Source organism: Cetorhinus maximus, chromosome 29, assembly GCF_964194155.1.
Source record: "Cetorhinus maximus chromosome 29, sCetMax3.hap1.1, whole genome shotgun sequence".
Taxonomy (NCBI): Eukaryota; Metazoa; Chordata; class Chondrichthyes; order Lamniformes; family Cetorhinidae; genus Cetorhinus; species Cetorhinus maximus.
In genome coordinates this window covers 6,048,296-6,073,460 of record NC_135907.1, presented here as the reverse complement: position 1 = coordinate 6,073,460, position 25,165 = coordinate 6,048,296, and the positions used below count along the sequence as shown (strand labels likewise).

The 25,165-nt window shown below is 47.6% G+C and overlaps 1 pseudogene; it reads left to right on the top strand.

Annotated features, from left to right (window-relative positions):
* The first annotated feature begins 12,894 nt into the window (after positions 1-12,894).
* LOC144669844 (U2 spliceosomal RNA) lies at positions 12,895-13,071 on the top strand (annotated as a pseudogene).
* Positions 13,072-25,165: the final 12,094 nt, after the last annotated feature.

Sequence of the window (25,165 nt, the reverse complement as noted above, 5' to 3'; positions counted from 1 at the left end):
ATTTCTCTATTCCCCTCAGGCTCCCCTTAAATGTTTGCAATCTGTTCTACTACTCTGTGGTAGTAAGTTTCATCAGAGTATGCAAGTATTTTCTCTTTAAAATCTTGATTTGATTTTAGTGGTTCTTGTATTCATTTAAGCAAATGTGGGACCCCTTTCCCTCAGCAGACTGTCACTGACAGCAATGAGTGTTCATCTGTCCTTGTCGTGTAATTGATCTCCCTATATTTTCTGAACATCAACTTGAATAGGCAAACAAAGCACCCCTCTCAACATCTTTTGCTTTTGGGGGATTTCTGATAGTACAGTGGACACGTGTTGGGGAGTAAGAAGCTGGGGGAAGTCTGGAGGGTATTAAATAATAAAAAGGTACATGTCTTTATTACATCATCTGATTTCTGGATTGTTTAAAAGAATGCAGTCTATTGCATTGAGCTAAAATGAATTGGTGCCAATATTCTACTCTTATTAGGAAGTGAAAACAATTTGGGTACAGTTTCCAGAGATGCTCAACTTGATTTCCAAACCATTAGTATTTTGGCTGTCAACACTGGCAGGGCACCTACAATCATGGCCCTTAAGGGTGTCAAAAATCAATTTCCAGACTTTGTAAACAAACATCCAGCTCTTGGTGCATGAATGGTTTCTTCAGAAGAGCCATTGCAAATCGTTGTAAAGCCTTTTTTATGGTGAAGGAGGGGCAACAAAAGAGAAGGGGCAGCATAGGACGTGAACATGTCCCAACACCGTGCCCTACCCTGCATAGAATGCAATGTACAGGTAACAAAATCACAAGGGCCTTGGTGAGATGTGCATTAGAATTGTATACCTCAACATAGGGGGTATATGTCATCTCTGCCACCTACTGCATGAAGACCAGCAGCTTATCACCTGTCCAGTTTGAAGGTGTTGACCAAAGTACGTTTATAGCACAGACTCTGAAATGGGGGGGCCTCTGGGACATCTCTGTAATGCCTGAGTCTGTGGGACAGGAGAGCAGGGAAACTGGTCACATTTGTCACCTCAGCAAAGTGGTAGCAAGATGTGGCCATTCAGTCTCACGAGGTCACTGGCTTACTTATGGTCCAGGCTACGTAACTAATGCCATCAATGTTGTGTTTCATTCTCAAATAGAAAAGCACCTCCAAAGGACTTTTACACCCAGAATATACATTGTGCGTGACAACACATGAGGTTTCGGTCAATGTGAAGGATGCTGGAAATTATGATGTGTTCCTTCCAAATTTCTCTTGATCTCATCTTCAAAACAAAATCATTTCAATGGATGGCTTGTGGTTGACCTAAGTTTAGCTCCTCTGCCATGGCTCTGACCTCCAGATGAGTGCTCCAAATGTTACCTGAGGTGTGCCAGTGACAAATTGTGTGTGCCTCTACAACAGGATTGGTCATTTACAGATTCTTTGGGATTTTAAAGGGGCCACTTTTGCTGCCTACACTAACCTGTAGAGGCTCTGCAGTATCTTTAGTTTGTGAATATGGGGATATTTGAAACCTACCGCATGCAGTACAAATTCATCATGCCAAAAAAAGGCCTGAGCTGCTTCATTTGAAGTGCTCGGTAGAACGCAGTTTACCTTGTTGTAGAAGGTGTTGAGCTTCTTGTGTTGTTGGAGCTGCACTCGTCCAGCCAAGTGGAGAGCATTTCATCACACTCCTGACTGGTGTCACAGAATTCCCTACACCCATTAGCAATAATGCCGGTAGTTGCAAACGTGTTACAAGAAATTAACAGCGAGTTGTCAACCCCCTGATCTTTCCTTCTAGTAGTTGACCCAGGCTGCTTGGCTAAGCACTTTTATTTTTATTTATTTATTTTTTTGCAACAATTTTTATACCATTGGATGGGCAGGATATTCCATTGACAAGGTCATTTTTTAAAAAATTCATTTATGGGATGTGGGCTTCGCTGGCTGGGCCAGCATTTATTGCCCATCCCTGAAGGAGGAGGAGGAGGAGGTGGTGGTGGTGGTGAGCTACCTTCTTGAACCACTGCAGTCCATGTGGTGAAGGTGTACCCATAGTGCTGTTAGGAAGGGAGTTCCAGGATTTTGACCCAGCTATGGTGAAGGAATAGCAATATATTTCCAAGCCAGGATAGTGAGTGGTTTGGAAGGGAACTTCTACGTGGTGGTTTTCTCATGTATCTGCTGCCCTTGTCCTTCAAGATGGTAGTAGTCGTGGGTTTGGAAGGTGCTGTCGAAGGAGCCTTGGCGAATTCCTGCAATGCATCTTGTAGATGGTACACGTTGCTACTGTGTGTTGATGGTTGAGGGAATGAATGTTTGTGGACAAGTGTAGCTTAAGCTCGATAGGACAACGTGCTCCTTCAGAGATCCAGCACTGATCTGATGGGTAGAATGTCCTCCAGTGCTGTAACCAATGATATTAGATACTCTGTCCATATCCTAGGCTTTCCCTGTCTATCATCCCAGCTGTGTATGATCTGATGGTGTTCCCTTCACAAGCCCCTGTCGAGGTGCTATGTGTTTGCCTTATTTCAATATTAACTGTGTGCAGTCTCTTTGACCTTATACTGTGACTGAGTGCTTGAGAAAGCAGTTCATACATCACCTTCCTCCCTCTTGAGACTTTGGCCTGCTCTGCAGAGCTCTTTCCATATCCAGAGTATTGATCTCAGTCAGACCTCCCACTCATACCATGCTAACTGGCACTAAGTCTCACTTTCTTATGCTGTGCTCAGCACTAAATTTCTTGGCGTTGTGGGTGTGTTTTCCATAGCCTGGCTCTTTCTTTTCCCAGGAAGCCTTCGTAAACGGCCTCAGCATACAATCTGGCAACGTGCTCTCTTTTCCCCAGCTGCTCTACAAAGGTGACAACTTTACACCCCTGGTGGCAGAAATGTTATTCTTGAATCTGCAGCCTTAGCTGAATGCAGCAATTTCTCAGTTGCAGGATCAACCTTGTGTACCTTTTTTTTTCCTGAGTGAGCTTGAGAATGAATGAAAATTTTTCAGAGCAAATGGATTTGCCATCCTCCTTCAAATTCCTCAGGAAGCGCACCCTTTTGTGAGCAGGGCTAGAAGGGGTGGAATGTACAGAAGAATGGGGAGAGAGCAGTCCCCTCGCGTGACTCAAGGGGTTCACACAGACTCGAGGGTCAAATGGCCTCCCTTTGCATTGTTACATTCCATGATGACTCCAAAGCAGGATGGTGTGTTACTCAGCAAGGCTTGCAGGCAATGCTATTGTGAACTGGGACAATCAAGATTGTCTGTCTGTACAATTTGTTGCAGCATCAACTACAGTTGTCATCTGAAGCTTCATATGGCAATGTTCATTTAGTGAAATGCTTCCTTAGAGTAGATCAGGCAGGCATCAATTTGCCCTAAAATCCTGGAGCTGTGTAAAGTCTGAACAAGTGCATGACCTAGATGTTAAGTGTTCTGAATGGGTGCATCACATTTACAACACTTGCATTTGGCAGGGCAGTGATGAGTTCATTTTTGTTTTAAAGAAAGGAAACATGGGCTAGGGCGAGTCCTGAGCTCTGGTAATTAGGACACAAGTGATGTGGTGGGCAGATGCTGATACTGGTCAGATGGAATATTGGAAGTGGAGATGGAGGTGAAATGGGTGCTGTGCCACCACCAATTTTAACATCATTTTAACTTCCCAGTGTTTAATGCAGTTTGTTCGTGTAATACAGGATTAAGTTTAAAAACAAACACTGGAATATGACCTTGGAAACTCAAAAAAAGCCCAAATTTTTAAAGAGCACTACTCTGGTTTGGTTTTCCCTTTTCTTTAACAGTAAGATATGGAGCTGTAACATGGGCCTTCTAAGCAGTGACCCTTGGCAGAATGTTTAGTGGCCAGTTTCTGCTGTGTGATTTCTAGCATTTCCAGCGACTTTCTGCCCTGGGGTTTCACCTCAGCATACGTATTGTGCACCTCTTGTGCACACTTCACAAGCTTGCTACTGCCAGGATTACTACTTTTGCTTTACTTTGCAAAGTAAGCTACACTTGACTGATCCTCTGCTCAGTGCTAATTTTGCTGTTTGGATGGCGCTGAATATGCTAAAGTTCATCCAGAGGCATCCAAGTCCATGATATTACCCTCGCTGCTTAAGCAACACTTGGCCATAGGCACATACCTGCTGCATAATCCATTTGGTCAGCATCAGCCCTGATAATTTTTGTGTGTTAAATAAACCAATATCATTAGAGGATGATGGTAATACTCAAAAGTATAGCACGCGTGCAATTTCCCTTGTTCTCCAGTCTGAAGTCGCTGGCCATTAGTGACTGATACTGATAAACATTTTGATTATTATCAATGACTCAGAATCCTTGCATTTGAAGAACACTCTTTTTTTCAATTTGTGTGATTACGTCTAATAATGACCCTGGAACAAATTCCAGGCAGATTCTGTGAATCTGCTTTTACAAGCTCCGCTCCTTCTTCCAATCACAGCACCTCTTGCAGATGGAGAGCTTCAAATGCAAAGGGGAATGAGCTGGTTGAGTGGGTGAACCTGCTGAAAGTAATGTCTGGGAAGAGTGGAATCAGATTAAAGCTTAGCTGTTTTTATTGTTAATTCAACAATTTACAGACTTTATTATATCCTTTGGGAGGAAGGGACTTGCCTGAAGGTGGCAGCTCCAAGTTTTACTTCGCAGACTTTTTTTGTACAATTATCACATGAGAGATCTGGATTTTGCTCATCGTGTCCAGAGGTGAAATGAGAACTACCAGAATGTTGACTGAAGCTTTGCACTTTCACACCGATTTTAATTTGGCGGGGAGGTTTTCTTTCCGGGACAGAGATGAGCATTTTAGAAGATGCAGGCAGCAAATCAACTTGCAGATTCACACTGTCGGCATGAAGCTTAAATGACCAAATAGTGTCTATGGGGGAGAATTGTTGATACACGTACCTATAGGTCCTATAGGGTGTAATAGACAGAGATACCTTGATGTCAACTGACCCACAAGTTTCAGTTCCCAGCATGTGCACCTTTTGTATGGAAGCTCAGAGCTGGCAATGTGAATTCATAACTTGCACCTTTTATGGAGCCTGCTATTACATACTGACTCAGCTACAATTAACAATTAATGTTTTCAAAAGCACTTGAAGTTATTAAGCAATTAATTAATTGAGACATTAATTGCGTAAAAAGACAGACAATTAAGCACAGCTTGCTTTTGTGTCTGTCTGGGGGTTGAGTAACTGGAATTTTGATGTTGCTGAAATTGTCTGGAGTTGGATTCCAGACTTTGATTTTTCTTGCATCCCCTCCAAAACTTTCAAGAAAAGGATCATTAAAGGAAATTGCACGATGGTTCAAACCACAATGCAGGTGCTGTAGTGTCCGGACTGTCACATGACCGGCTGCGAGAGAAACACAGCTGGGAAGATGCTGGGTTAACAGCAGTGCAGTAATATTTTAACAGGAGCAATTACAGCACGAAGATATCGGGATTGGGAGGGTCCAAAATAACAGGCAACACTGAATTAACGCAAGAGTTATTTGAATTCATCTCTGAAAACAATACTGTTGTGACTTTCTTAATTCATTGGAGCACTTCTAATGCAGTAACTTTAAACTGGTGCTGAAAACTGACAGGTATGTTGGCTGTATATTTCTGCTCTGTTTCTCTGCAGCATCCTTCCTGCTGCACTAATACTGGTTTCAGGCTAGCTGAGCACTGATCAAACAATCAAACCATTACCAACTGAGGCAGGAGGGGATCTCCTAGAAAAGTTTCAGGTTCTCTTGACATATGAATGATTTCATATTTTGCAATTTACATTAACTAATGACGTGAATGTGTTCAATCCCAAGTACCAATACTTGATAGTAATGCAAAAGGGTTTCACCCTTACAGTAAACAGCTCTTAAACTGCTGTTGGAATTGATTTTTAGTTTCACCCTAGATGAAAGCCAATCCAGTAGATTCCAGATAAATTTTTCCATAAGCCCATTTTCATACTCATAGGTTGCTATATTATTCGATACGTAAACATTGCAAAGAATATGATCGAACCTCTCCAAAATATAGGATTGTGGGAGTGAACAAAGCATTTTGAGAAGCTCTTTGTCAGTATAAAAACTCGTGGTCTTAGATTGACAGGTGGCAATTAAACGGTGGAGTTATAATAGGCCCTGATATCTTGGAATGATTTAATAGTAAAAGACAGCCAAGAGTATAAACCGGTACCCAACACTTTCCCTTTCCATCCTCCTTTTTCACTGTCAGTGGTAAAGTAAGAGCTTTCAGCCCAGAGAGCAATTAGTGCAGAGGGATTACTGTACATTGAAAGACACGGCATGTCTAACCCAAGCAAACACTTTCAATGTTTCCTGTCATCCAGCCAGCAGTGATCTGCAGCTGGATATTATCATCTCCACACAGAATAGAATCATAGAAAGTTTATGGCACAAAGCGGCCACTTGGCCCATTGTGTCTGCTCGGGCTGAAAAACGAGCCACCCAGCCTAATCCCACTTTCCAGCATTTAGTCTGTAACCCTGCAGGTTCCGGCATTTTAAGGTGCATATCCAGACACGCTTTTAAATGAGTGTTTCTGCTTCTACTAATCTTCAAACTTCTTGATCATTCCCCCTACATTTACATCCAAATTATTAGATATACCTCAAAAAGCAGGGGATCTAATACACGTCAACCCACAAATGCAACTATTTATATGGAAGTATTTCTTCTAGAGCGGCTGAGGTGGGATGTGGTCGTGTTTTATGGAGAAGGTGATGGTTGGGACTGAGCACAAAAAGATCAGTTCTATTGATTTGAAATTTTCACTTGAACGGCATTGCAAAATAATAAAGTAATAACGAGCATCACTGCGGTCCTGCAGCTGAACCTTGTAGAGTTTAAAGACTTTCCATTCTGGAACTACCTCACTCATTAAAAATTGGTTCCAGTGTCATTATTAGACCTGCATGTTAAGGACTAGCTGACTACACCTTTTGTAGCCTTCATGTGTACTGTGTATGGAAAAGCCTCAAACCATCCTTGTTCCTGTGAAAGGTCTTTGCATTTTGGTGATGTTTCTTTAACAGGATGTGCACAGCAGCTTGACCAGCTCCAGCTCAAAGGATTTTCCCAGCAGTGGCTGCTCTCACTCCAGGCCTTTATCTGTACCTCAGATCAGCAGGAGCTGAATACAAGATTTGTGCCAGCAGGTACAGGCTAGGTTGGGAGTGGACAAAACTGCAGCATTTCAGGTTCTACTTGGAATTTACTCAGATATAAAGAGTCAAATGTTTCTCCTTTAGCAGCCACTACAAAAAAAGTACAGAGCACTGATCTATTACAGAGCATTGTAAACTGTGAGGAGGACAGTATAGAACTTCAAAAGAACATAGACAAGTTGGTAGAGTGGGCAGATAGGTGGCAGATGAAGCTCAATGCGGAGAAGTGTGAGGGGATGCACTTTGGTACAAAGAACATGGAGAGACAATATAAAATAAGGGGTACAATTCTTAAGGACGTGGCGGAGCAGAGGGATCGGGGTGCATAGGTCATTGAAGGTGGCAGGACAGTGGTGCGAGCAGTTAGTAAAGCATGCAGTATCCTGGGCTTTATTAAGAGGAGCATAGAGTACAAGAGTGGAGAGGTTATGCTGAGCTCATATAAGATGCTATTTAGCCCTCAGCTGGAGTATTGTGTCCAGCTCTGGGCACCACACTATAGAACGGATGTGAACACATTGGAGAGAGTGCAGAAGAGGTTTACAAATATGTCTCCGGGGTAAGAAACTTCAGTTACGAAGATAGATTGGAAACGTTGGGACTGTTCTCCTTGGAGAAGAGAAGGCTAAGAGGAGATTTGATAGAGGTGTTCAAAATCATGAGGGGGCTGGATAGAGTAGATAGGAAGAATCTGTTCCCGCTCTGAAAAGGATCGAGACCGAGAGAGCACAGGTTTAAAGTGATTTACAAAAGAAGCAAACGTGATGTGAGAAAAATCTTTTTCACACAGCGAGTGGTTCGAGTATGGAATGCACTGCCTGGAAGTGTGGTGGAGGCAGGTTCAATCGAGGCATTCAAGAGGATTATCACTAGATGATTATTTGAATAGAAACAATGTGCAAGGGTAAGGGGAAAAGGGAGGAGAATGGTGCTAAGTCATAATGCTCATTCGGAGAGCTGGTGTAAATATGATGGGCCAAATGGTCTCCTTCTGAACCCTAACAATTCTGTGATTCTGTGACATTATCTGATTGGTTTTCCTTGTGGGAACTTTTATGTTTTTCATTCTAATGGTTCAGTTTCTGCTGTGTTTCTCAACCAAGAGGCAATCATTTCTATTCCTGCTCGCTACTGGATGGTGCAAAATACTTCAATCAATTAAATATTTTTGAAGTGCTGATATCTGTTGTGATGCTGGAAATGTGTCAGTTAATTTACTCACAGCAAAGTCCCACATACAGAAATGACATCATGACAAATAATGTTTTCAGTAATGTTGGTTGAAGGAGAAATATTGGCCAGGAGACCAGGGAGAATTCGGCCACTCTTTCTTGAATAGTGCCATGGAATATTTTGCATCCAGTTATGATGTTAGCTGGAATATCTGCTCAATTCTCTGGGGTGATACTAGATCTCACACAACCCTCTTCCCACAGAAAAACAGCAGTTTAGAGGTCTACTAATGGAAGTCAAATTACTTTTGGTTATTTTAATGGACTATCTCTTTAAATCTATGAGCAGTGGGCAGCCCAGCTCCACAAGCTTTTCACACACAATCTGGAAACAGGCTTTTTATTGGGGTGTGGGGAGCTGTGTAGCTGTTGGGATGAGGCTCTTTGTCAGAACACAGTACTCTCCAAACAAAGGGTCAAAGGGACTCGAAATGTTAGCTGTGTTTCTCTCTCCACAGATGCTGCTGGACCTGCTGAGCTTTTCCAGCATTTTTTGTTCTTGTTTCAGATTTCTATCTGCATCCAGCATCCATCAGCAGTATTTTGCATTTACTCTCTGATCAAATCATGAGTTGTCTGCAATTTTCCGTTTGAATGTCAGACCTGATCTGCAGGGTGTCTTTGTTTTCAATGTGTCTCACTTCTCACTTCCTTGCATGTCTGACCTATCCACATGTTCTTTGTTTTGCTAATGTCTTTAATTTCTTCAATGCTTCTTTCCATTGTTTCCATCTCACTCAACAATGCAGCAGTTTACATCACAGAAACGAGCTGAGATAATTTCACTTTGGGTACAATCGGGAAATTGCACGGGAAGAACACTTGAAATTGTGCAGGTTAGGTTAGGCTTCTGGCCACCAATTCATTTGGAAAATCATGAATGCAAAATCTCCCTGAACCAACGCAACAAGGCAGAATAATAAAAAGTAACTTTATTTTCTCTGTATTCCTTGATGCATTTGAATGGTAGGTGACAGATAATGTTTCAGTGATATATCTGAAACTGGTTTATTGTAATAAAATGAGAATTTGTAATCTGGGTGACCAGTTGTCCCTGAGTAAGCTGATTTAAAATGGCAGAAAAAAAATTATACTGAACCACTTAATTGTTTCATTGGGACACATCAGTAAGTTTCTTATTAAATTAAACAATTCTGATGCGACAAAAACTTTTAAAACATGCCGATGTCCACTACATGCTTTAACCTGGTCTTGCAGGGTATAGCAGAATGGTGCAACTCCCCTGTTTACGATGAGCAGATGTAACAGTCAACAGAACAATGTTTTTACAGCTGCCTGACCATGCTTTACATTTCTTCTGAAACTGCTCCTCATTAAGAGTTGCTTTTCTCACCTTCAATGTGCCATTTACATGTGGGTATTTGCGCTGAAGTTCAGCTCAGGGCCTTGCAATTTTTCTCCTGTGCAGCTAGGCCAGACACTGCCCCCTGTTGGATTTCTGTGCAACTGCAGGCACAACCACACTAAGGCAGTTGTCCACGTTAGAAAATAGGGTGACAGCACCTGTACCCCGCTTCACCCTGTTGGCTGCAGTTTCTTTTGCCTGTGCCAGCCTTCCTATCCTTTGTGCTGTACTCTCCTTCCCTCCACTTTCCTCAGCACAGCCTTAGCGAACCCAAGACCACGGCTCATTCTTCTAAACTCCAGAAAATATTGGCCACTCCATTCAATCTTTACTGAACCATTGTTGCATCCCTACTATGGAAAATATATCCTTCATTTGGTGAGGAGACCAAAACAATGGTACACAATACTCTGGGTATGATCTCGCCAAAGCTCCGTTTGTTGCAGCAAGAATTTATGTAAACACAAATAAGGATCCTCGGCTTTATAAATTGAGGCGTGGAGTCCAAAGGGAAGGAAGTTATGCCAAACCGTTATGATACACTGGTTAGGCTACAGCTGAAGGAACAGGAAGTGACGGAAGGTAAGAAATGCTTTATCTGATTGTGCTGTGCAGCAACACAAAGGTTGACAATTCTTCAGGTGTGAACCCTGGTGAGCACCACTGATCTTTTCCAACTATTAAACCACTGTCCAATAGCACAGAGTGAAATGTGCTCCTGTTACATTTTCCTGAAACTGAAGTCGGTTAAACACAGCAGCCCATGTTGAGCAATGTACATTGAGTTTGGCTGCTGGGTAGTGATGCAGCAATGATGTCATTAGCACAGTGACCTAAGACGCCCCAATGCTCAGGCCCAAGAATCCAGGCCCAAGTGTCACTCCGTGCTGAGATTCTACCTCTTCCCGGTGTTGGGAAGAATGGATATGGCTATGTTACCAGAGAACGCTCCATTCAGTTGGAACCTGCTGTATCACCTATCCCTTGTGGAACAGTGTATGCAGAAAAACCTGTTGACCACAAGTCCATCAGGCAGTGGGCTGCACATATTGTAATGTGGTCCTGCGGGAAAAGGAGATAGTGAATGCTGTCGGGTGGTTTCCTGAGCTGACTGTCAAAGTAATTTGGAAGAATGCCTCATCACCAAAACTTTCAAATTAGCATTAGGATGTAGCTTGGCTGATAGTGACAAAGGCCCTCCCCATCATGTGCATGACGGGTGTGGACACCTGCCTCATCAGCTTGGATCAGGAGAAGGCCTTTGACAGAATATCGCACACCTACATGGGGGATGTGCTCTCCAAAATGGGGTTTGGGGAGGGAATTCGAAATTGGATCCAACTGCTCTACACTAACATCAGTAGCGCAGTATCAATCAATGGGTGGGAAACAGATAGCTTTCCGATTAAATCTGGAGTCAGGCAGGGCTGTCCTCTCTCGCCTGTCCTTTTCGTGTGTTGCATAGAACCCTTTGCCGAGTCCATCAGGAAGGATCCGGGCATAAGAGGAGTGACGATCCCAGGCAGTGGAGGCACTCAGGTAAAAGCCTCCCTGTACATGGACGACGTCGCCGTCTTCTGCTCGGATCCGCTGTCGGTGCGCAGACTGATGCACATCTGCGACCAGTTCGAACTGGCCTCGGGAGCCAAGGTAAATCGTGGGAAGAGCGAGGCCATGTTCTTTGGGAACTGGGCTGACCGATCCTTTGTCCCCTTCACTGTCAGGGCTGACGGCCTGAAGGTGCTGGGGATATGGTTCGGAGGGACCGGGGCATGCGTTAGAAACTGGAAGGAGCGAGTGGCTATGGTGAAAAGGAAACTGGGCATGTGGGAGCGACGCTCCCTCTCCATTGCGGGTAAGAACCTGGTCATCAGGTGCGAGGTACTCTCGCTGTTGCTGTACGTGGCGCAGGTCTGGCCCATTCCAGACTCCTGCGCGACGGCGATCACTCGAGCCATCTTCCGCTTTATCTGGAGGTCGAAAATGGATCGTGTCCGCAGGGACGCGATGTACAAGCCTCTAGATAAAGGGGGAAAAAACGTGCCCAACATCGCCCTCATACTGATGGCCACCTTTGTGTGCGGCTGCATCAAGCGGTGCGTAGACCCTCAGTACGCAAACACCAAGTGTCACTACGTGCTGAGGTTCTACCTGTCCCCGGTGTTGCGAAGGATGGGTCTGGCCACGCTGCCGCGGAACGCTCCAAGTAGTTGGACCGTGCCGTACCACCTGTCCCTGGTGGAAAAATTTATGCAGAAAAACACCTTTGACCACAAGTCCATCAGGCAGTGGTCAGCACGTAACGTCCTAGAGGCCCTGAGGGATAAGGAGAGGGTGGACCCTGTGGGATGGTTCCCCGAGCAGACTGTCAAAGTCATTTGGCAGAATGCCTCATCGCCAGAACTTTCCAACAAGCACCAAGACGTAGCTTGGCTGGTGGTGAGAAAGGCCCTCCCCGTCAGATCCTTCCTACACGCCAGGAAGCTCACCCCCTCTGCACGTTGCCCTCGAGGTGGCTGTGGTGGGGAAGAGACCGTTGTCCACCTCCTTGTGGATTGTGCCTTTGCAAAGAAAGTCTGGAGAGAGATGCAGTGGTTGCTGTCGAGGTTCATCCCGAGCAGTTCTGTGACACAGGACTCTGTGCTCTACGGGCTGTTCCCAGGGACACACACCGAGACAAACATCGACTGCAGCTGGAGGATCATCAACTCGGTGAAAGAGGCGCTTTGGTCTGCCCGAAACTTGTTGGTCTTCCAGCACAAAGAGTTGTCCCCGACCGATTGTTGCGCACTGGCACAATCCAAAGTCCAGGACTACGTGCTGAGGGACGCACTAAAGCTTGGGGCAGCTGCCGCAAAGGCGCAATGGGGAAGGGTCGCTGTCTAAGACCTTTCTGCCACAGCGCACCGAGAGACTGGGAACTGTTTAGAGCCCCTCGGGCTGTACAGATCAAAATGAAAGGCTGTAAATGATTGTAATATTGTTTGTACTGATGCACCTGGTGATACATTTTGTAAAAGTTTAACCTGGATTGTACCCTTGTAATGGTGTTTTTGGAATGGTTTGGAATGTGATTGAAGATATTTTATGAATAAAGTATATTTTTACAAAAAAAAAAAAAATCTGTTCTTATCAGTTTAATATCTGATACGTCCCTTATCTGGGGACCATATATTAAATTGATTTTTGGAGCAGGGAGATGGAATAGGGGCTTACTCCGTCCACTCCACGCATCGACCCGGTATTGCAGTATCTCTGGGAATGGTGCACCACCCCTTTCCAGGGGATTTTCAATGCTAAAAATAGTTTTCTTACAAACATCTGCTTTCTTTACTTTTCAAAACCCAACTTTCTTTCTTTCTCACTCACCCGCACCATCTACACACAAAAAACACGCACGCTCACCCAACGCTCACAGACACCACTCTCATCTCACAAACACTCTACCTCACTCATACAAAAACATCTTTCACTTGCAAATACACCTCTCAAACACTCTCTCAGCTGCACCTTTCGCCTCACAACATTTTCAACCAGCTCTCTGCTGCCGCTCCCGCCCGCTGCTGCTGCTGCTGCTGATACAGCAACAGTCAAAACTCACACCTCAAAGCTCACACACTTTACACAGCTACTCGGAAACGTCTACATCCACGTTCACACAATCCTTACACTGCACAAGGAGCCCATTCCGCCCGTCGTGACTGCACCAGCTCTCCCAATGAACATTTCACTTCGTGCCATTCTCCTGCCTTCTCCACGTAACCCAGCACATGCTTTCTTTTCAAATAATCATCTCATTCCCTCTTCAATTGAACCTGCCTCCGCCACGCTATCAGGCGGTGCATTCTAGACCCTGACCACTCGCTGCTCCTATCACTTTTGCTTCTTCTGCTAGTTACTTTAAACCTGTGCCCGCTCCTTCTCGATCCTTTCATCGGTGCAAGCAGTTTCTCCCTATCTACTCTCTCCAGATACCTCATGATTTTCAATACCTCTATCAAGTCTCCTCTCAGACTTCTTTTCCCCAAGGAATACAGTCCCAACTTCTCCAATCTTACTTCATAACTCAACTTCCTCGCCCCTGGAACCAAACTCGTAAACCTCTTCTGCACTCTCTCCAATGCCTTCACTACCCTCCTAAAATGCAAGTCAAAATGCAATCCATCAGAGTCAGCATGGCTTTATGAAGACTAAATCGTGTTTGACTAAATTGCTAGAGTTCTTTGAAGATGTGACAAGCAAAGTGGATAATGGCGATCCTGTAGATGTAGTATGTCTGGACTTCCAGAAGGCATTTGATAAGGTGCCGCACAAAAGATTAATACACAAGATAAGATCACACGCAGCTAAGGGTAATATATTTGCTTGGATAGAGCTTTGGCTAACCAACAGAAAGCAGAGAGTCAGGATAAATGGGTCTTTTGTGGATGGCAAGCTGTAACTAGTGGGGTGCCACAGGGTTCGGTCCTTGGGCCCCAACTATTTACTTGGATTCAGGAGTAGAAGGTACCATAGCTAAATTTGCAGATGACACCAAAATAGATGGGAAAGTAAGTTGCAGTGAAGAAATGAGAAATTTACAAATGGATATGGACAGGTTAGGTGAATGGGCCAAAATTTGGCAGATGGAGTTTAACGTGGATAAGTGAGGTTATCCAGTTCAGCTCCTACAGGCAATGGTCACGGTGGTGGTCCCATGGGCCATCGATCTGGTCGGGCGGAAATGACTCTCGTTCCTCCGGCCTGGGTATTCTGCTGCGGGGAGGCAACTTCACCGTCTCCGAGGTTAAGGAGGTGGTGGGCGGGCGACTCCTCGTAGCAGACGTAATGTACAAGAACGCTCCACTCCGGTTAATTAACGTGTATGGCCCGTCACAAGGAGCTGAGCGGCTGGAGGTTTTTCAGCAGTTCCCACTGCTGCTGGCGACCTCCAGGCCGGTCATTCTGGGCGGTGACTTCAACTGCATCATCGATGCGGCTGGACGATCCGGCAGGGCCGGCAGCAGATTGGACGCTACGTCCAGATCCCTGATGGAAACAGTTAAGGATGCCAAGCTGCACGACGTCTTCAGCAACCCTGCAGACGGAGCGCAGCGTAGATACACCTGGTCGCGGCCAGACGGGTCCATTCGTTCCAGGATAGACTTCCTCTTTGTGTCCCGTGCATTCACAGTCAGATCCACCGAGGTCAAGCCGTTGTTCTTCTCTGACCACTGCCTCCTACTGGCGGACTGCCACTTGGAGAAGGACCTGAGGGTGGGCAGGGGGGCATGGAAGCTATTCGTGCAACTGCTGACCCCAGAGAACATTGAGGAGCTCAAGAGGGCTTATGAAGGTTGGAGAACCATGAAACCCCTCTTTGAGTCCCTGACACACTGGTGGGAAGCGATCAAGGGAAACACCAAGAGGTTTTTCATCCTCAAAAGCATCCAGAAAGCTAGAAAGGAAGAGAGGGAAATGTCCCGACTCCAGAAAAACATGCAGAATCTGCTCCGGCTGCAGTCGGTGGGGGTCGATGTCAAGGAAGAACTCCAAGAGGTGAAGAGCCAGCAAGCCTCGCACTTTGCCTCGGAGGCCTCCAAGATCATCTTCCGTTCCAGAGTCCGCTCCGTGGAGCAGGATGAGACGTGCTCACGTTTCTTCTTCCAAAAGGAACAGAGAGAGAGCTCTGTGATCAGCAGCCTGAATGAAGAAGACAGATCAGTAAAGTCAGCGCAGTCCGACATTTTGAGGATCAGCAAATCCTTTTATGCCGGATTTTTTTGACGTGAAGCCGACGGACAGCACGGCCTCCCAGTCCTCCTTGTCCTCTATCACGGAGGTCTTAGGCGACAGTACACGGGAGAGGCTGGACAAACCGCGAACTCCTGACGAACTGACTTAGGCCCTTGAGTCCTTCGAGAAGAGTAAATCTCCCCAGAAGCGACGGCTTGCCGGTGGAGTTATATTCGGCTCTGTGGGACTTAATCGGCCCAGACCTGCTAGGAGTGTACGAGAGTATGCTCCTGGCCGGCAGTATGTCAGAATCCATGAGGAAAGGCATCATCACCCTCATGTACAAGCACAAGGAAGAAAGGGAGGAAATTAGAAATTGGCGACCCATTTCACTGTTGAATGTGGACTATAAGATTCTGTCCAAGGTCATCGCCAAGCGGGTCAAATCCGCTCTGGAATTGGTGATACACCCTGACCAGACCTGCACTGTGCCGGGCAGGAAGATCTCTGACAGCCTGGCGCTGCTCAGTGATACGATTGCCTATGTACAGGACAGGGGTGTGGATACCTGCCTCATCAGCCTGGATTAGGAGAAAGCCTTTGACAGAATATCGCACACCTACATGGTGGATGTGCTCTCAAAATGGGGTTTGGGGAGGGAATTTGCAATTGGATCCAGTTGGATCCTACTCTACACTAACATCAGTAGCGCAGTCTCAATCAATGGGTGGGAATCAGATAGCTTTCCAATTAAATCTGGAGTCAGGCAGGGCTGTCCTCTCTCGCCTGTTCTTTGCTGAGTCCATCAGGAAGGATCCGGGCATTAGAGGAGTTACGATCCCAGGCAGTGGAGGCACTCAGATCAAAGCCTCCCTGTACATGGACGATGTCGCCGTCTTCTGTTCTGATCCGCTGTCGGTGTGCAGACTGATCCACATCTGCGACCAGTTCGAACTGGACTCGGGAGCCAAGGTAAATCGTGGGAAGAGCGAGGCCGTGTTCTTTGGGAACTGGGCTGACCGATCCTTTGTCCCCTTCACCGTCAGTGCTGACGGCCTGAAGGTGCTGGGGATATGGTTCAGAGGGACCGGGGTATGCGTTAGAAACTGGAAGGATCCAGTGTCTATGGTGAAAAGGAAACTGGGAATCTGGGAGCGACGCTTCCTCTCCGTTGCGGGTAAGAACCTGGTCATCAGGTGTGAGGCACTCTCGCTGTTGCTGTACATGGCGCAGGTCTGGCCCATTCCAGACTGCTGCGCGATGGCGATCACCCGAGCCATCTTCCCCTTTATCTGGAGGTCGAAAATGGATCGTGTCCGCAGGGACGCGCTGTATAAGCCTCTAGATAAAGGGGGAATAAACGTGCCCAACATCGCCCTCATACTGATGGCCACCTTTGTGTGCGGCTGCATCAAGCGGTGCGTAGACCCTCAGTACGCAAACACCAAGTGTCACTACGTGCTGAGGTTCTACCTGTCCCCGGTGTTGCGAAGGATGGGTCTGGCCACGCTGCCGCGGAACGCTCCAAGTAGTTGGACCGTGCCCTACCACCTGTCCCTGGTGGAAAAATTTATGCAGAAAAACACCTTTGACCACAAGTCCATCAGGCAGTGGTCAGCACGTAACGTCCTAGAGGCCCTGAGGGATAAGGAGAGGGTGGACCCTGTGGGATGGTTCCCCGAGCAGACTGTCAAAGTCATTTGGCAGAATGCCTCATCGCCAGAACTTTCCAACAAGCACCAAGACGTAGCTTGGCTGGTGGTGAGAAAGGCCCTCCCCGTCAGATCCTTCCTACACGCCAGGAAGCTCACCCCCTCTGCACGTTGCCCTCGAGGTGGCTGTGGTGGGGAAGAGACCGTTGTCTATCTCCTTGTGGATTGTGCCTTTGCAAAGAAAGTCTGGAGAGAGATGCAGTGGTTTCTGTCGAGGTTCATCCCGAGCAGTTCTGTGACACAGGACTCTGTGCTCTACGGGCTGTTCCCAGGGACACACACCGAGACAAACATCAACTGCAGCTGGAGGATCATCAACTCGGTGAAAGACGCTCTTTGGTCTGCCCGAAACTTGTTGGTCTTCCAGCACAAAGAGTTGTCCCCGACCGAGTGTTGCGGACTGGCACATTCCAAGGCCGAGGACTACGTGCTGAGGGACGCACTAAAGCTTGGGGCAGCTGCCGCAAAGGCGCAATGGGGAAGGGTCGCTGTCTAAGACCCTTCTGCCACAGTGTACCGAGGGACTGGGAACTGTTTAGAGCCCCTCGGGCTGTACAGCTCACAATAAATGTACGCCCTTTGTTTTGATCATTTCCGATTTCATGATCTATCTCTAAATCACAAAATCTTGATACTGCTTTGTGATGTCACAGAATTTTTTACAGTGTGGAAGGAGGCCATTCGGCCTATCAAGTCTGCACTGGGTCTCTGAAAGAGCCTTCCACCTAGTCCTACTCCCCTGCCTCATCCCCGTAACCTTGCACATTCTTTCTTTTCAGTTAACGATCCAATTCCCTTCTGAATACCTCGATCGAATCTGCCTCCAGCACCCTCTCAGGAATTTTGTTCCAGACTCCAACCACCCTCTGGGTGAATTAATCTTTCCTCACATCACATTTACTCCTTTTGCCAATTATTTTGAATCTGTGCCCTCTAGTCCTTGATGTTCACTTGAGTGGAAACAGTTTCTCACGATTTACCTTGTCCATATCTCTCAGGATCTTGAATACCTCCACCAACTCTCCTCACAGCCTTCTTTTCTCCAAGGAAAACAGTCCCATCCTCTCCAATCTATCCTCATAGCTACAGTTCTTCATCCCGGGAATCATTCTTGTGAATCTCCTCTGTACCCTCTCCAATGTCTTCACATCCTTCCTCAAGTATGGCGCCCAGAACTGGACGCAGTATTCCAGATGAGGCCTAATTAGTGTCTTATACGAGTTCAACATGACCTCCTTACTCTTGTACTCAATGCCCCTATTAATAAAGCCTAAGATACTATCTGCTTTATTAACTGCTCTCAACACGTCCTGCCATCTTCAATGGCCTATGTACGTCTGAGTTCCCTCTGTTTGTGCACCTCTTTTAGAGGCTCTTCCTTTATTTTATGCTGTCTCACCATATTCTTCCTGCCAAAATGGATCACCTCACACTTCTGTACATTGAACTTCATCTGCCACTTGTCTGCTCAATCCACCAACACGTTGAAAGAACCGAGGAATACTCTGGTACAAAAGTTCAACACTCGGAGTCCAGATGCAATATTCAAGTGGTTCCTTTATTACGCATGCGGGGAGCAAACACTGGGCAATCCAGGCACTTCTCCACCGAGGTTCAAATGAGCACAGTTTATATATCTTTTATTATCAGTAACTTAATGGTATTAATTAGACAAAGGCCACAGCACAATGACCCCCTGGTTGACTGAGACCTGATCCCTTTGTTGGACGTACATTATTCACGCGTGTCCGATACTAACTGGGAGCCGGGGTTCCCTTGTATCCTGAGCGGGTGTGATGGTTTCCTCTGTGGGTAATTTCTAATATACAACCCTCCGTTCGGTTGTACCCACATTTGTCCAGCACCACCCCCGTTCCAACTGGTTGGGAGCAAATTGTGAGGCTACCTTTCCTCCTGCACCCACTCAGTGATACCCCGTGTATGCCCTCATTCTTGCGTATGGCATGCATATCTATGGGGTAGTACCGGAGGGAGTCATTGTCTCGGATTAACCCAATGTTCTCCACTTGGTACTGAGGGTGTGGGCCCGTGTCTGCTGTGACTGAGGGGATTGCCCATACCTATCACGTTCATTTGGTTTGAGGTGCACTTCTGAATCACCGCATACACCCTGGTCACTCCTTTCAATGTACATGCGTCGATGACGCCTGGGTTCTTGGCCATCCCCCACTACCGGGCACTGTTGATCCAGCCCAGTACCTCCCCCCTTTGGATCTGGCCCAGATTGTGTCTTAATTGCCCGATCATCCACTGGCCGTAAGCTGGCTTTTTTGGGTGCTGCCCTCTTGTCGTTCCTCCCTTTCTGTTAATTGGCTGGTGGCTTTAGCATGGGTCTCTATAACGTGTACGCTTTCCAATACAGATGCCACACTCTTGCCCCCTACGGCCGCTGCCGTTTCACCACCCCTCGCTACTCTCATGAGCAAGCTGCCTCATGATCCCTTTAAGATTCGTGACCTCGGAGTTGATTCCTTGAATGTCGAGAGAGTTTACCAGGGAAGTCCCTGTGTTCACCCCTGTCAGTACATTGTTAACTAACTCTTTCTCCTGGCGGTGGAAAGCAGGATGTCCCCTGAATCTAGTGGCACCCGTGGCGTCGGCCGGCTGATTAATCACAGCCTTACTCAGTAATTTGTACAGTTTTCGTAGGGGCGCTTGGTTACTGCAATACTCAGGCAGTTGCATACCTGCCAGGTTCACAATTACCTGTACAATTTCATGTTTAACATTATCATACAAGAGTTCACCGTCCATATACAGTACCAGTTCATTCTGTGGCCCAAGGGTCATGTCTGGGCAAGATAGTCTCTTGTCGTGTCCTGTGATAGCGGGGTGGTGTCGGTCCGGGGGTCCGCCGTTGCAGTCAACTCTCCGTGTTTGGCCCTCAAGATCCAATGCCAGGTATCTGTCATTCCCAAGTCCTCCTCCCCGGGACAGTGACCCCAGTTGTTGTTGTCCTGGGGTGTGAAGGTAAATTGTGAAAAATCTCTCACACACTGTATCTGGACCTGTACCCCCTTCGCACATGTCCAGGGTCCGTCCGAACCATCGCTGATCTGGAAGCATAGTGGGCCCTCATTTTTCCATCGGAGTTCCGTTCCCGAATGCGAGCTCTGCCCGAGGCTCTCACCATCGATCATTCCAATGGATAGTTGCGTAAGCCCGGTGCCACACTTGAAGAGCATTGACCTTTCCGTTGTGACATTCACACCTCCTTTCACGCAATATCCGTCGCTGACATTCTTGTAGTATAAGCCCATACCGGCCACTGCTTCACGGTTTACATTCTGTATGCCGGTGGCTGCGATAGCCAGGGCCCTGGTAATGATCATGGACACCCAGCTTTTTTCCATCTTGGCGTGGAGGTTACCCGGTTATTGTTATTTCTGTAATGAAGCACACTGCTGGTGATCACCAGGGTTTAGGTTGGATATAAGAGGCAGCTTTCTCCTTTACGTCCCTCCTTGTGCACAGCCCACGGTGACCCTCCCCGTAGTTGAGGATTCCCCCTTTTGTCTTTCAGATGGCCAGTCCTCCAGATCGGGAATGAATCCTAAACCACTTGGCCTACACAGTACGGACTGCTCGTTGCCCGTTTTCCCCCCGCTGCCTGGTAATTTAGTCTCTCTTACTTACATCATACCTTTTCAGTTGCGACCAGTGTTTCCACCTAGCTTTTCCCTTCATACCGACGCAGGCACGTGAATAATTCCGTACGGTCCAGTCCATTTTGGGGCAAAAACTGGTTGGCTAGGGGTGATATGAACAAACACCATGTCTCCGACCTCAGCCGGTGGTGACGGGAGTCCCCCTTTTGTCCTCTCTTCTAAATCCCTGATAGCCTGTTGGTCCTTCACTTCCTGTTGTAATTCCTTTAGCTGTCCATCCAATTGCTTAATATCGTTTTTAATTTTATCTCTGATGGGTCCCATATCCTCACTTCCGGTGGCTCTGCCCTCTGGCAAGCGCATAGCCCTCCCGGTCAGCAACTCATAAGGGGTTAAACCAGTTGTCCTGTTGGGGGTAGCCCTCAGTCGCATCAATATGCAGGGGAGCACATCCACCCATCCCCCACCAGTTGTTGTGTTTGCCATTGCAATAGCATTTTTTAACGTGCGGTTCATACATTCTTCCATTCCTGAGCTTTGTGGACGGTCAGGTACGTGAAATTTCTGTTTTACTCCGAGCAGCTCACACGTCCTTTTCATAATACTGTCCGTAAAATGCGCTCCTTGATCCGAATCTATCTGTAAAGGGATTCCCCATCTTGGTACTACTTCAAAAGCGAGGATCTTTGTGGCCGTGGTGGCGCTGCAGTCCCTGGTGGGGAAAGCTCTAGTGAACCTCCAGTGCACCTACACCCCCGTAGTTACAATATGCCTCAAACTTCCAATTGCCATATTCATGGGCACTCTCGCCCTTTTCTTGTTTTACTCCAGTCACTGTATTCCAATTAACTGGGGCTTGCCCTAAGACTTGTGCCATTTCTGCTCTAAAGGCTCGGAAATCAGCTTGCTGCTGTCCCTGGTCTGCAGCGATATCATTACACCAGGTTCCGTCCTGATACGCTTGCTGCAGCCGTCCCCAAAACGCCTCAGGTAGTTTTATCCGGACTAACCCGCGAACGTCCCTGTTATGGAGATCGTGGCATTGCCGTATTTCCCTCAATTTTTGCCAAAACGACTCATTTCCATGTCTAGGTTTTAGTTGGGGTAATTTGTTTCCAATAGCTTCATGGTTGCGCTAGGTGACAGGGACACATACGTGGTTCTCAGTTGCGCCGGGAAGCCCCCGTTATAGCTCTCTGTCCGTGTATTGGCGCCTGGGCCGGCTGCCCATTTTGTGCCGGTACGGCCGCTTGAGCGCAGCGTAGATACACCTGGTCGCGGCCAGACGGGTCCATCCGTTTCAGGATAGACTTCCTGTTTGTGTCCCGCCTGTTCGCAGTCAGATCCACCGACGTCAAGCCGGTGTTCTCTGACCACTGCCTCCTACTGGTTGACTGTCACTTGGAGGAAGACCAGAGGGTGGGCAGGGGGGCATGGAAGCTAAACGTGCAACTGCTGACCCCAGAGCACAGCGAGGAGCTCAAGAGGTCTTACAAAGGCTGGAGAACCGTGAAACCCCTCTTTGAGTCCCTGACACAGTTGTGGGAAGCGATCAAGGGAAACATCAAGACGTTTTTCATCCTCAAAGGCACCCAGAAAGCTAGAAAGGAACAGAGTGAAAGGTCCCGACTCCAGAAAAACCTGCAGAATCTGCTCCTGCTGCAGTCGATGGGGGTCGATGTCAAGGAGGAACTCCAAGAGGTGAAGGGCCAGCAAGCCTCGCTCTTTGCCTCGGAGGCCTCCAAGATCATCTTCCGTTCCAGAGTCCGCTCCGTGGAGCAGGATGAGACGTGCTCGCATTTCTTCTTCCAAAAGATACACAGAGAGAGCTCTGTGATCAGCAGCCTGAAGGAAGAAGACGGCTCACAAAAGTCATCGCAGTCCGACATTTTGAGGATCAGCAAATCCTTTTATGCCCGATTGTATGACGTGAAGCCCACAGACAGCACGGCCTCCCAGTCCTTCCTGTCCTCCATCACGGAGGTCTTAGACGACAGTACATGGGAGAGCCTGGACAAACCACTAACTCCTGACGAACAGACTAAGGCCCTTGAGTCCTTCGAGAAGAGTAAAACTCCCGGAAGCGACGGCTTGCCAGCGGAGTTGTATTCGGCTCTGTGGGACTGGATGGGCCCGGACCTGCTAGAAGTGTACGAGAGTATGCTCCTGGCCGGCAGCATGTCAGAATCCATGAGGAAAGGCATCATCACCCTCATCTACAAGCACAAGGGGGGAAGGGAGGAAATTAGAAATTGGCGACCCATTTCGCTGTTGAATGTGGACTATAAGATTCTGTCCAAGGTCATCGCCAACCATATCAAATCCGCTCTGGAATTGGTGATCCACCATGACCAGACCTGCACTGTGCCGGGCAGGAAGATCTCGGACAGCCTCGCGCTGCTCAGGGATACGATTGCCTATGTACAGGACAGGTGTGTGGATACCTGCCTCATCAGCTTGGATCAGGAGAAGGCCTTTGACAGAATATCGCACACCTACATGGTGGATGTGCTCTCCAAATTGGGGTTTGGGGAGGGAATTCGAAATTGGATCCAACTGCTCTACACTAACATCAGTAGCGCAGTCTCGATCAATGGGTGGGAAACAGATAGCTTTCCGATTAAATCTGGAGTCAGGCAGGGCTGTCTTCTCTCGCCTGTTCTTTTCGTGTGTTGCATAGAACCCTTTGCCGAGTCCATCAGGAAGGATCCGGGCATAAGAGGAGTGACGATCCCAGGCAGTGGAGGCACTCAGTTCAAAGCCTCCCTGCACATGGATGATGTCGCCGTCTTCTGCTCGGATCCGCTGTCGGTGCGCAGACTGATCCACATCCGCGACCAGTTCGAACTGGCCTCGGGAGCCAAGGTAAATCGTGGGAAGAGCGAGGCCATGTTCTTTGGGAAGTGGGCTGACCGATCCTTTGTCCCCTTCACTGTCAGGGCTGACGGCCTGAAGGTGCTGGGGATATGGTTCGGAGGGACCGGGGCATGCGTTAGAAACTGGAAGGAGCGAGTGTCTATGGTGAAAAGGAAACTGGGCATGTGGGAGCGACGCTCCCTCTCCATTGCGGGTAAGAACCTGGTCATCAGGTGTGAGGCACTCTCGCTGTTGCTGTACGTGGCGCAGGTCTGGCCCATTCCAGACTCCTGCGCGACTGCGATCACTCGAGCCATCCTCCGCTTTATCTGGAGGTCGAAAATGGATCGTGTCCGCAGGGACGCGATGTACAAGCCTCTAGATAAAGGGGGAAAAAACGTGCCCAACATCGCCCTCATACTGATGGCCACCTTTGTGTGCGGCTGCATCAAGCGGTGCGTAGACCCTCAGTACGCAAACACCAAGTGTCACTATGGGCTGAGGTTCTACCTGTCCCCGGTGTTGCGAAGGATGGGTCTGGCCACGCTGCCGCGGAACGCTCCAAGTAGTTGGACCGTGCCGTACCACCTGTCCCTGGTGGAAAAATTTATGCAGAAAAACACCTTTGACCACAAGTCCATCAGGCAGTGGTCAGCACGTAACGTCCTAGAGGCCCTGAGGGATAAGGAGAGGGTGGACCCTGTGGGATGGTTCCCCGAGCAGACTGTCAAAGTCATTTGGCAGAACGCCTCATCGCCAGAACTTTCCAACAAGCACCAAGACGTAGCTTGGCTGGTGGTGAGAAAGGCCCTCCCCGTCAGATCCTTCCTACACGCCAGCAGGCTCACCCCCTCTGCACGTTGCCCTCAAGGTGGCTGTGGTGGGGAAGAGACCGTTGTTCACCTCCTTGTGGATTGTGCCTTTGCAAAGAAAGTCTGGAGAGAGATGCAGTGGTTGCTGTCGAGGTTCATCCCGAGCGGTTCTGTGACACAGGACTCTGTGCTCTACGGGCTGTTCCCAGGGACACACACCGAGACAAACATCGACTGCAGCTGGAGGATCATCAACTCGGTGAAAGAGGCGCTTTGGTCTGCCCGAAACTTGTTGGTCTTCCAGCACAAAGAGTTGTCCCCGACCGATTGTTGCGGACTGGCACAATCCAAAGTCCAGGACTACGTGCTGAGGGACGCACTAAAGCTTGGGGCAGCTGCCGCAAAGGCGCAATGGGGAAGGGTCGCTGTCTAAGACCTTTCTACCACAGCGCAACGAGAGACTGGGAACTGTTTAGAGCCCCTCGGGCTGTACAGATCAAAATGAAAGGCTGTAAATGACTGTAATATTGTTTGTACTGATGCACCTGGTGATACATTTTGTAAAAGTTTAACCTGGATTGTACCCTTGTAATGTTCTTTTTGAAATGGTTTGGAATGTGATTGAAGATATTTTATGAATAAAGT